This window comes from Cricetulus griseus (assembly GCF_003668045.3).
Source record: "Cricetulus griseus strain 17A/GY chromosome 1 unlocalized genomic scaffold, alternate assembly CriGri-PICRH-1.0 chr1_1, whole genome shotgun sequence".
Lineage (NCBI taxonomy): Eukaryota > Metazoa > Chordata > Mammalia > Rodentia > Cricetidae > Cricetulus > Cricetulus griseus.
The window spans coordinates 68,135,913-68,148,902 of record NW_023276807.1 but is presented as its reverse complement, the minus strand read 5'-3'; positions in this window follow the sequence as shown (position 1 = coordinate 68,148,902).

The following is a 12,990-nucleotide window of genomic DNA, read 5'->3' as shown; positions in this document are numbered from 1 at the left end:
GCAATTTTAGTTCATATCTAAGCAGCCAATATGGCTGATTGCTCACCATCTATTATGAACACGAACTGATGTTTTGTGGGAGGGGTTGGGGTGGTAACAGGGCCTTACCTATGCTAAACATGCTACTTGGCTGACTAGATGACTATGGAAAGTTGGAATGTTAAGGTTGGGATCCAAATTATCTTTAGTCCCCTTAATTGTCCACTTCTGTGTCTGGTGTAATATCCATGTGGCTGTTAGACACATTCTTTGGAACACACTGACCCCTGGACTCCACCAATTCAAAGGCTAATATCATCAGAAAGCATCTGAGGCCTATAATAGAACCCCAACACACACCTCCTGTAACCCACTTATCAATGCTTCCACCAGTGTATTTTAATTTTTTACTATTAAGTGTATGGGTATTATAGTTGATGTATGTGTGAACCACATGTATGCCAGAAGAGTGTGCCAAATCCCTTGGAACTGGAATTACCGTTGCGAGCTGCCAGCTGGATATTTGGACTCAAACCCAGGTCCTCTGGAAGAGTAACAAGTGCTTTTAACCTCTGAGCTGTCTCTCCAACTCCACCCCCATTACTGCATTTTTAAGTGTTTTAATATATTATTTTCTTAACCCTAGTTAGGGTTACTATTGCTGTGATGAAACACCACAAGAAAAAGCAACATGGAGAGGAAAGGGTTTATTTGGCTTACATATCTAGAATCATAGTCCAGTGAGGGAAGCCAAGGCAGGAACTCACACTGGGCTGGAAAAGGGAGGCAGGAGCTGATGCCGAGGCCATGGAGGAGTGCTGCTTGCTTGCTTGCTCCTCATGGCTTGCTCAGACTGCTTTCTTATAGAACCCAGGACCACCAACCCAGGGGTGGCTCCACCCACAATGAACTGGGTCCTCTTCTGTGGATCACTAAGAAAATGCCCTACAGGCTTAACTACAGCTCCATCTTACAGAGGCATTTTCTCAACTGAGGTTCCCTTCTCTCTGGTGACTTTAGTTTGAGTCAAGTGGACAAAAAACTAGCCAGCATAACTGATATTTTGTCAACTTGACACAAGTACATCTGTGTTAAACTACAATATTTCCTTTCTTGTTCATCCCCAAGATCACATACTAATAAAAACATCATACTATAAAACATTTGACAAATTTTAAGAGTCCCACAGCCTTACAAATTCAAACAGCTAAATAGTTATCTCTTTAAAAAATATCTCATCTCTTTTAAAATAAAAATCTCTGTAAAACTCCCAAATCTCTTTTTTAAAAATTTGAAATCCCTCACCTGTGGGCTCCTGTAAAATCTAAAATATATGACTTTCCTACCTCAAGAGAGAACAACCAGGGTGCAGTCACAATCTGAACAAAGACAAAAGAAACTCCAACAGTGTACATAATATAGTACCTGGGATTTACGATGATCTGGGCTGCTCCAAGAGGCTGGGTCACTTCTCCAGCTCCGTCCTCTGCAGCACACAGAGTTTGTCTTCTAGACTCCAGCTGGCTCCATCCCACTGCTGCTGCTGTTCTTGGTGGTCATCCCATGGCACTAGAATCTCCCAAATGCTGGGTCTTCTGCTGCAATTGGGCTGCACTTTCACCAATAGCCTCTCCTGGGCTCTCTCCATGGTACAAAGGCTGAATTTTTCTCCATGGCCCCTTCAATCCTAGGGCTTCAACTGCATTCCAGCTGTCCCTTCCTCAGTGGTCTCCCCTTGCCTCTCACAGTGCCAAGCCTCAGCTGCTCTCCACTATCCCTTCATGACTCCAAAACCAGTAGCAAGTTTAGCTGCCAGCATGAGGTACAACCTTGGCTGCCTCTGGAACATTGCTTCTATGTGAGGACTCTCAGGAAACTCTTCCCAGAAGATTTCACCAACATTGATGTTCTCATGTCCAGCTGACCAGTATCCATTGTTCCAGTAACACAAGGATTTTACTTTAGTGGTTCTGGTCTCTTGTTAACCACAGCTGATTCTTCACCAGAATCTGACCAGACACCACAGATTCTCTACACAAAAGGCCTGGTAGAGTCTCTGCTTGCTTCTGAAATTTCACAAGCCAGGCCTCCCTCTCCATCTGCATTGCCCTGAGCACTCCTCCAAGCTCACTGAGCTCCCAATACCCAGTGATGTTTCTAGTCCAAAGTTCCAAAGTCCTTCCACAATCCTCCCACAAACAATATGGTCAGGTCTGTCACACTGCCCAATTTCTGTCCTAGTTAGGGATATTATTGCTGTGATGAAACACTATGACCAAGAGCAAGCTGGGGAAAGAAGGAGAGAAGGTTTTGTTTGGCTTACATATCCAGTCATAGTTCATTGAGGGAAGCCAAGCAAGAACTCAAACTGGGCTGGAATATGGAGGTAGGAGCTGACCCAGCAGCCATGGAGGGGTGCTGCTTACTGGCTTGCTCTTCATGGCTTGCTCAGCCAGCTTTCTTATAGAACCTAGGACCACCAGTCCAGAGACGGCACCACCAGTCCAGGGATCACTTAAGAAAATGCCCTGCAGGCTTGTCTACATCTTATAGAGGTATTTTTAAATTGAGGTTCCCTCCTCTCAGCTAATTTTAGCTTGTGTCAAGTTGACATAAAATTAGCCAGCACACTTAATTTAAATATTTAAAAATTATATATGCTTTGTACATATGGGTATAGTGCACACACAGACAGGCCAGAGAAGGCCATTGACTCCCCAGGAGCTGGAGTTAGACAGTTGTGAGTCACCTGATGGAGCACTGGGAACTGAACCTGGGTTCTCTGCAAGAGCAGTGTACATCTTAACCACGGAACTATCTCTCCATCCCCTTTGGCTCTGTTTCTACAAAAACTTCACGAAGCAGCTACCATGCTAGAGCATCATGCTTGGGGGCTCCTGGTCCATGGCCGCTCTTGTTTAGCTCCAGAATGAGCCCTCTGTCCTTTGGCATGGGAGCTTCTCTTTCGGTACTGACACTGCCTAGCATCTCCAAGCAGCCACTGTGCCCCACATGGCCCACAGCTCTCTCGGGACACACATCATTTCCACTGCACCAGATGTTTTCCAGTTGTGTCTCCCACTCTTAGAACTCCCTAACAGCAGAAGTAGCTGCACTGTTTCCTATGGAGAAAAGGCTCAAGGCTGGGAGTGTCAGGCCAGCTAGAGGGTTTAAAAAGCCATTCAACATGTCTGACTGCTTGTAAGAAATGTTTTCTAGTTGAAGTTCCCAGGTGACACTCCTCGGCTCAGCTACAAACACTGGCAATGGAGCATTACAAAGGTAGCTCTGCGGGCCTGAAACACACACCCTATGGGCAAACATGGGCCTCAGGCAGGATAGACAGGGTGTGGCTGGGAGGGGACCTCACCACAGCCCCATCTCCACCATAGTGTGACCTGCATGCCTGGCCAGCATTGTAACCTGTGAGCAGAGTCTGTCTTTCCTCAAAACTGCAAGTGACAGCTGTGGCTGTGAGAACTGATACAGACTGAAAGACAGAAGTGACAAGTTCAAAGATAACAATTGTCATAACTAGTAGGAAAACCGGATGGCTCGCTCAATGATTGTTAGGACCATCGGGTCAGACATGGGGGATATGAACAGGGCAGCAGACTCAGAAAAGAGTCTATGCTACAGGCATGGAGAGCGGACATCTCCTCCCTGAGGATGACAGCCTTTCCCTCAGCTTCTGTCTAGTACATTGTTAACTTTGGGACACCCAACTAGGATCAGAAAAAAATATGTGGGTGCTGTGAGCTAGCCATGCTGGTACGTGAACCATCAAGTGGTCCTGCTGTCCACAGCCCAGGTCACAGTTAGGTACCTGAGACACAGGCCAGCATTCTGCTTCTGATCCAGGAGCCACCCCGTCCAGAACCACAACCACTGTCCTGTACTGCCTCCCTATGGATCCTCCGAAGACAGCATCCACCTTGCCAGTCAGAGAGGTCCTATCCGACAGGAGGCCACTAGAGGGCCACTGCTCACCAGGCCCTCTCAGTCCCCCATCCCGGACATGAACAGGGCCTCCAGCAGTCTTGCTCCCCAGCCATCAAGGAGACCCTGTTTAATCCACACCATGTCTCCCCAGTCTCCATCTCACTGTGTCTGCACCAAAGCCAACAGGATGGCACAGCAGGGCACAGCTGACCCTGAAAGAATTCTAAGGACCCGGGGTTTGTCTGTCGTGTGGGTGGACCTGGTTTAAGACCTTCCCTCTTCCCACCAACAAAGGGATGCTCTCACGGAGGGAAGGACAAGAACAACAGGTTGTTGCCTTCAGTGCATCTGAGGCATCACAGATTGGGAGGAGTCACCAAGGATGTTCCCCTGCCACTCTAGCCCTGGGCACAGTACCAGATGAAACCAGAAGTAAGCCTAAAGTAGTCTTGAGGGAGGAAAAATGGCTTGGAGGGGGTGGGGAACTTGGGAGCAGCACAGGGAAGGTGTAAGAGCTAGGTGTCACATGGATGACCTGTAATGAGGACATTTCATGGCCCGGGGGGAATGCTCTCTTGTCCCAGCACAAAACCTGTGCTATGGGGACAGCCCCAGGGTGGAACACCAAGGCTTTAGTCCTTCTTCAGTGTGTCTACTCATCACTGATGGGGGACACTGTCCAACACTCAGAGCCTTCAGCAGGGGTCCTGAAGGGGTTCCCCAAGGGTAGTTCTGACCCCATGGACTCATTCAGAGGGAAAGAGATGGTTCTGGTCTCACCCTGATTATCTGTGACCTCGAAGCTCCCCCCCCCCCCCTGCCAAGGGTGCACAGAACTGAGGCAGCTCTGAGGTTTTACCCTCTGGGAATCTAGTCAGTTAGCTGCCAGTTTCAGGGGTACACCGGTGGAAGAGGTAGGACTCCTCGCCACTCACACAGCAGTCAAAAGCATCCAAACTACTTGCTGTGGAGGACATCGTTTCTCTCTTCAAGACATCCTTAACAATAGAAAGCCACTGTCTCACTTCCTGAGTGATGGATGTGGCTGGATGAGGCGGAAGTCATGCTGACTGGTATGCTGGGCCGGTCTGGCCACAAAGCTGAGTGCAACCAGGTGCTCCACATGCAACCTGACAGAAGCGTCAAGTTACCTCCATGACGAGACTGTCTGCAAGGATAACCCATCCTCACTACATGCTTCCTCCTGGGGGGGGGCGGTAATCTGCAGATGACCCCTCACGACCACCCTGCTCTCAGCACTCCCAGTTGTTCCTGCAGCCCACTCTGGGTGCCATTTGAACCCTGTACCTGATGCCCCTGCACCCTTTAGTTGCAGATGACGGGGGAGCCATGCTGCAGGGCTCCTGGTCCACTTGGCATTTATCACTGTATCCACTGCACACTACAGGTGCCATGAGGACAGCGGCCATTGTGAACTCTCCTCCGGGATTTAGGGGCACGCCTCATCTATTTCTCATTCCAGATAACCAATCCCATTGCACACCCAGGGCCCCTATTCCTGCTACTTTCTCTATATGTCATTGCACGGGTGATTACCATGGGACCTGCACACAATTGCCACACCTTCCATCATAGCTTGAGCCCCTCCCAGGTCGTGTATAGCACATTCTTACTTCCTCTCAGATGGGGACTTGGATTTGAGGTTTGGGTAGTTCTGTCCCCTTTGCGTCAGTGGCCAATGGTCTGTAACTCTGAGGATCTTAACATGCAGATGGAAATTTCAAAGTGAAAAATCAGCGAATCATAGGAGAAATCTGTTATGTGCTATTTGGTTAAAGAATGCTGGTTTCCCCCAACTCATCAACTCAGATGTTTGTTACCGTGTAAAAGATAGCCAGGTTGTACACATTCGGCTCTAGCTGGCACTGCAGTAAGGGAACTTGAGAGGAGTATGAAGACTTTCTGCTGCTTCCAAGTCCCACAAGTCAACCCAGGCTGTAGGGACCCTACCCTAACCCTGCCGGTGCACAGACTTCTAAAGACTGGGGTCAACTATAGAGTTGGGCTGTGTCTTCTACCCTCGTTCACCTCAGGGTTCATTAGTTTGAACACTGCCCTTCTCAGGATGATCTACTCTGAGCCTTGTGCTTCGGCAGGGCTTCATTCATCACCTTGGCCCCCAAGCTCATCAGAGTGAAGACTTCCTCTCCCTCCCAGAGGCACGAGAAAGCCCCATAGCAACCGGTGTTAGCTAAGAAAATGGCAACGGTTTAAAAATGGTCTCCTTAGCTGAGCCACACTGCTCACGACTGTCTGCTGAACAGAAGGTATCCGTGGGGATGAGACCCCAGGAGCCAGGAGGAGCTTCTCCATCCACAGAGCCAGCACCTCCGCTTGTCACCATTCAATACTCGATGGGGATATCGACACTCTGCGCTTCAAGCCCTTGTTCTATTTTTAAATGCTTGATTTGTGCCTTTTCAGTTGGATCTTATTCAACTAAAACTGTACTGTGTGCTCAGCTGAGGAAGAGTAAACATTCCCCGGGGCTGTGGCGATGTGTTTGCACAGACCTCAATTACAAAATTAACAGGGCAGATTGCACAGTCTGTTGAGCCGAAGAGATGACAATAAAAACCTCTAATGAAGGGAGACATGAGAAATAAGACCTAAGGACAATACTCAAAAGAATGGCTTGTTTATTTTTCAAATTTGATTTACTAGCCAGCTGTGTGACTTCCGTTTAGAATTCACCAGAGGGAACGGCCTTGCTCTGGAGCAGCCAAACCCCAGACTTAGAGCAGGAAGCAGGCGGGAGAGGGAAGGGAGGGGAGGGAGAGACAATGACTGGATGAGGTCTTCACTGGCCATACTGCCCCAGTCCAAAGGGTCACATGAGGTCTAACAGCACTGAACAGATAGGCCTGCCTGATGTAAACTTGGGGTCACGGGATTGGTGGAGGTAAGAATGAGGTCCACTGGGGCATTGAGGTGAGGAGGCCTGGTTGAGAGATAGCTGATGACCGCAGCCCTACTCCTTAGCCCTATCCAGAATGCCTCTAGGACTGGACTCTATGAAGTCAGGGAGGAAAGCGGGTCAGGCATGATTGGAGGGTACCCAGGAGCCTGACTCCCAACAGAGGGAAGAACTGCAGGTCCAGCCCCATTGCAGAGCCGCTGTCATGAGAGGAGCACGTGCCTTGGCCCTGGGCGCTCAGCACTAACTTCCGGCTGCTCCATCCTGGCATTTCAGTAGGGCCCAACTGAAATAAGTGAAAGTGGACAGATACTCCATATCCATCCCTTAAACTGTCCTTCCGAGTCCCTTCTGACTAGGTGTCTACATGGTCCTCTGTGCCTGACCCTGTTAAATCCAGTCTGAGTGCGGCATGGCAAGAGATTGTAGGGACAAGATCAGATTCTCCAACTCCCTGACCCAACAACCCTCGAGAGGGAGGCTGAATGCCGAGTGTCTGGCGACATAATACGGTCTCGGAGTCCCAAGCCTGGAGTCCTATAAGCGACACAGAAGGCACAGGCTTGCTCTGTTGGAGATGCCTGGCCACTCTCCTCTTCACAGGAAATTAATAAATGTGCGTGCAAACCACACCGAGAACCCTCTGAGCCACTTCAGTGAGGGTGTGAGATGAACGGTGCAATGGAGCTGTCCTGATGCTGACTGCCAGGGTATCAGGGACAGGGGCCCAGCAGGGACATCCCCAGCTGGATATCCCATGAAGCCAGCCAAACTCACTTCCATTACAAGTGTGGAGGCTCCATAGCAATGGTGAACACTAAACTGCTACCTAAGCTTTACTTTTCAAAATTTTAAAAAATAATAGGTGACCTAGGCCATTTTCACTCAAGTATATGCAAATACTTTGAACATATTTCCCTTCATAGACCTCTATCCTCTTTCTTGTCCTCAGTTAGTCCATTTGTTCCCCAGGACATTTTGTCTTCTACTCTCATGTCATCTATACATCTATGATTTTATGTATCTTTAAGGTCTAGAGAGAAAAAATAACAGGTTATGTGTTTATCCTGAGACTGCCTTAATTCATTTAATGTGATTATCTCCTGTTGCATCTGTTTTTCTACCAGCAGCATAACTTAATTCTTTACAGCTAAGTTCCACTGTGTCTATGTCCTACAAGACACCTACGTTGGTTCCATAGCTTAGCTATTGTGAACTTTAAACACTGACATACAGGTGTTCTGGGAGGTGCCCACTTGGAGTCTCTGGGTCACTGAGTGGCCTTTCTGGGTCATATGTGGGTCCTCTTTTGGAAGAGGCTCTACATGGATTTCCACAGTAGCTAGAACAGTTGATGGTTCCCTTTGTCCACATCTGTATCAGCATCTATTGTTTTCCTAGCGCCTACCAGTGAGACGGAACCTCAACGTCCTTCCGATTTTATTCTCTGATAGCTAGTGGGGTTGAGCATCTTCTGTGTCTATTTATATTTCTCTTGTGAGAATTCATTAGCCTACCTCTTACTGAATTGTTTGCCATTTTGTTGTTTTAAGTTTTCAGTCTATTCTGGATGTCAATCCTCTGTCAGATGTATGGGTAGTAGAAATTTCCTATTTTGAAGCTGCTGCTTCTTCACTTGCTTCCTGTGCTGTGCTGAAGCCTTTTAATTTCACGCAACTCCCTGTCAGTTCATGGAGCTATTTCCTGAGTGACTAGAGTCCTGTTCTGAAGGTGCCCATGCTCAGATCTCAGGGGGTTTGCTCTACTTTTTCCTCTGGCATTTTTTAGACTTCAGGTTTTACATTAAAGTCTTTACTTCACCTGGAATTGACTGTCATGTCCAGTTTTGCCAGCATCATGTGTTGAAGATGCCCTTTTCTCCAATGTATATTTTTTTAAGCCTCCCTGTCAAAACTCAGGTGGCTACAGCTGTGGACTCAAGTCTGTGTCCTCTGTTCCATCCCATGGATCTATGTGTCTGTTTCTGGACTGGTACCATGCTTTTGTTATTATGACTCTGTAGCAAGGGACTGAAACCAGACAAGGGAGCAATGCTCCCTTGGGGCTAGTCTAAAGTTAACCTGCACGCTGCCAATACTCACATTTGGACCAAACATAAAAATCAGATCGTTACAGGACAGAACCCAGGCTTTGACTCTCAAACCCCCCCAAAGCTCTCCACTGTCCCCAACTTGGAGTCCAGACCCCAGCTTGGGAATTGAATGGCTGCAACTCATCCTGGAGTCACCTGCTTCTCTGCCATTGCTCTCCTCCTCCCTTTCTGTATGCATACCACTTCCAAATGTTTCCCGACTGCCAGGTCAACATTTCCCAATTTCATCCCCAGCAAAAAAGCCCCCTGGCATGGCCTGGCTTGCCCAGTGGGTAGCTCTATGCTCTCTATGTTCACCACATAGAACCTAAAGGACATCACCGCCCACCTCACCCCTGCCTCAGGGACACCACCTGCAACTTCTCTGAGTCCTGCTGTGCTGCTTAGGGCTCACCCAGTCCCTTCCTAACCCTTAGCCCTTCCTCCAGTCTGATTCCACAAGCACAGGGTGGATCAAAGCCCAAAGAGATTCTCCTGTACATGGAGGAAAGATAGCAAAACCAGCTGCACCAGCCTCAGGGACTGTTCAGAAAATGGATGCCTGCACCACATGCATGGAACAGGGGCATGGGGCAAATAAACACCATATAGGGTGCACTCAGAAAACAAAGTGGATTAAGACTGTGAGGGGAGCCAAGTGGTGAGGTGACAATCTCATCTGTGTGGGCAGTCTCCTGCTGTCCCCGGTGAAAATCAGTGCAATCAAAGGTGATTTCAACGTCTGCCTGCCCAGACATTCATTCTGAGCACTCAAGCTGGGAGGACGAGCCACCTGAAGTCTGGTGTCACAGACAAGGAAACAAGGGTTTGAGGTGGTGAGATGTTCCTGGATGCTTCATGAAGCTGTGCTCTCACCTCCAGCATGAGACACAGAGGCCACCAAGCTCGTGTTCCTCAAATCACCTCCCCAGGATGTCCTCAGTGTAGTGCACAGCTCATCAGCTCAGGTTCTGTTAAGGGGGTTACCAGGTTCTGTAGATATCCGCTAAGTGTCTCCCAATGCCAAGCCAACACTGAGAAGTGGAACTTTTCCTCACTCAGTCCCGTGGGGACGATACTGAGCACATCAATGCTAGTGCACAGGAGGAGATGTGTGCAGATGTTATACCTAGCACTCTTCTGCAGGGTTTAATATTAACTCCTTAGGCCCCAAATAAATGCAGGTTCCTGCAGATGACAGAGTCTGGCCTGAGGCTTCTCCACACCCTGAACTTCACTGAGAAGGTAGAAACAGAAAAGCTAGGAAAGGGAAAGGAGTGTGTTGGTCTCAGAATGGCCCTTGTCTGTCCACTCTGCCTATGGCAAACAAGCCACAGTAAGGTCAGAGTGGCAAAGCTATGGTGGCACAAGTCACAGATGTCGGCCATATTGCCCGTAGTTATCTAGTGGCTATCATTTAAAATGAACAAAAGATAGGAGGTTGTAATATTTAATGTATCTAAAACATCACCAATCAAATAGATAATATAAAACTGGTGGGTAGGCCAGGTGGTGGCAGTGGCACATGCTTTTAATCCCAGCACTCGGGAGGCAGACAGGAGGTTCTCTGTGAGTTGGAGGCTAGCCTGGTCTTATAGGACAGCTAAGGCTACACAGAGAAACCCTGCCTCCAAAAAAACCTAAATAAATAAATAAATAAATAAATAAATAAAACCAAAAAATTAAGAATTCAGTCTAAGTTTGATTTAAAAAATAATTACTTTATTTTTTTTTAATCTGTGGATTTGCTAAAGCTTGGGAAAGATACGTGAGACCACCATTTTTAAAAAGTCAGTTTGCTTCTCGTCCTGCAGTGGTGGTGTTTTGGAAAGGTTCCAGAGTGCCCAGTTGTTACCTGGAACATTGAAAAGGGCTGTTCCAGGTTTGTTGGTTTGTTTTTGCTTTTAGATATTTAAAAAAAAAAATGCTTGAGAATATTACTTGTATTAGTTCCATTGTGTACACATACCACATTTCTGTTGATGGACACTTCAGTTGTCCGTAACTCAGCTTCTGTGAATGGTGCCGCAATAATCATTGCTGTGCAAGTGCTGTGGTATGCTCACTAGGAGTCCTTTGGGTAAATATCCAGGAGTGGTATAGCTGGGTCATATGGTGGATATATTTTCAGATCTTTTTGAGGACCCTCCATATTGATTTCCACAGTGGCTGGAGTAGTTTACATTCTCATCAGCAGTATATAGGGTCCCTTTTGCCCTCATCTTTACCAACATTTGTTACTTGTTTTGTCTTACCAATTTTTATGCTGTGTGTGTGTGTGCCCGCGAGTGCGCGCATGCATGAATGAATATATGTATGTGTGCCACATGTGTGCAGATGCCAGAAGAGGGTGTCACATCACCTGGAATTGGGGTTGTGAACTGCCAATATGGGTACTGGGATTCGAACCTAGGTCTTGCGCAAGAGCATCCTTAACCACTGAGTCATTTCTCCACAACCACTATCTGTATTTTTTTCTTAAGATTTCTTATTTGGGCTGGAGAGATGGCTCGGTGGTTAAGAATACTGACTGTTCTTCCAGAGGTACTGAGTTCAATTCCCAGCAACCACATGGTGGCTCACAACCACTTTGAATGAGATCTGGTGCCCTCTGCTGGCATGCAAGCAGAAGACTGTATACATAAGTAAAATCTTAAAAAAAAAAAAAAAAAGCTGGGCAGTGGTGGCTCTCGCCTTTAGTCCCAGCACTAGGAAAGCAGAGGCAGGCAGATCTCTGTGAGTTCGAGACCAGCTTGGTCTACAAGAGCTAGTTCCAGGACAGTCTCCAAAGCCACAGAGAAACCCTGTCTCAACCCCTCCCCCCCAAAAAACCTGGTGGGTAATACCTTGCCTGAGGAAATATCCACACACGTGGCCCCAATGCCTGGTCCAACCCTGGGTCAACATAGGCTCTGCAGGAGCAGTTAGAGTCTGACTGCTCCAACTTAGCAAGATCTCCATGAATTATCCCATAGGCAAGTGGATCAATACTGCATTCTAAGAACACTGGGGTCCCCATATGTACCCCTCGAATGAAGGGTTGGAACGAAGGTCGGCAGGCAATTGACTCCCATAGTGGTTGCATGGGTTTCCTGGCAGCAGGCTTTGACGCTCTCTTCCGGCAGGGACACACAATGGGTACCACCACCCAAACTTCCCTCATCTCCCTGGCAATTGTCATCTCATCTGTCCCTCAAGGAGCATCTGGGCGATGCCAAGAAAGGACTCCCCAGGGACAGCTCTGCTCAGACTGCACAGCATAGGGAGGTTGGGTACCACATGCTTCTGGCTATCCCCAGTCCAAGCCATGCTGCTCCCATGGGACACGGGACACCGTCCTCTGAGGATCCCAACCCTGAAACAGACTTGGAAAATGTGAAGCCAGGGCTGGCGCTCACCTACAATCCTAGCACTAGGGAGTTCCAAGCAGAAAGGATGGCAGTGAGTTCGAGGTATGAGCCTGGAGATGGGTTGTAAAGAGAACTGTTAGAATGCTATACACGCTACTGAACTAAAAGCTCCAAAGGATAAGATTTTAAATCATGTTAGCAGTCACCACTTCTTTCTTACAGGAAGATGTGTAGAACAGCATTAGTCAGAGTTGAGCTTGGAGAGGCGTCCCTGCCTCTGACTTGCTTGCCTTAACACTGCATTGCATGATGGGAAGTGATACTTCAGTCAGTGAGCTGTGATGAATGAAAGGCAGTTCCCCAGAAGGACTGCAGAAGGACGGAAGACAGGATGGAGACATGCCTCACCAGCTGTCCTCTGTTGGGTGTTCAGCCACACTGCCTGCTCTGCAAGGCTTGTGTTGAAGTTGGACCAGTAAATACCTGTGCTCTGGGATAAATGTGCTAAACTGTAGAGATTTTGACAGGTAGGGGCAGCTACCAAAACTCACTGCCTTGAACACTTTGAACGAGTTTTAAAACTGCATTTCTGTATTTCTTAAGTGTTTAAGACAAAGCAAAGCAGAAACACATCATCCTTACCAATGGAATCATAAAATTTTGAAACATTTCCGAAAATCCATTTTCAA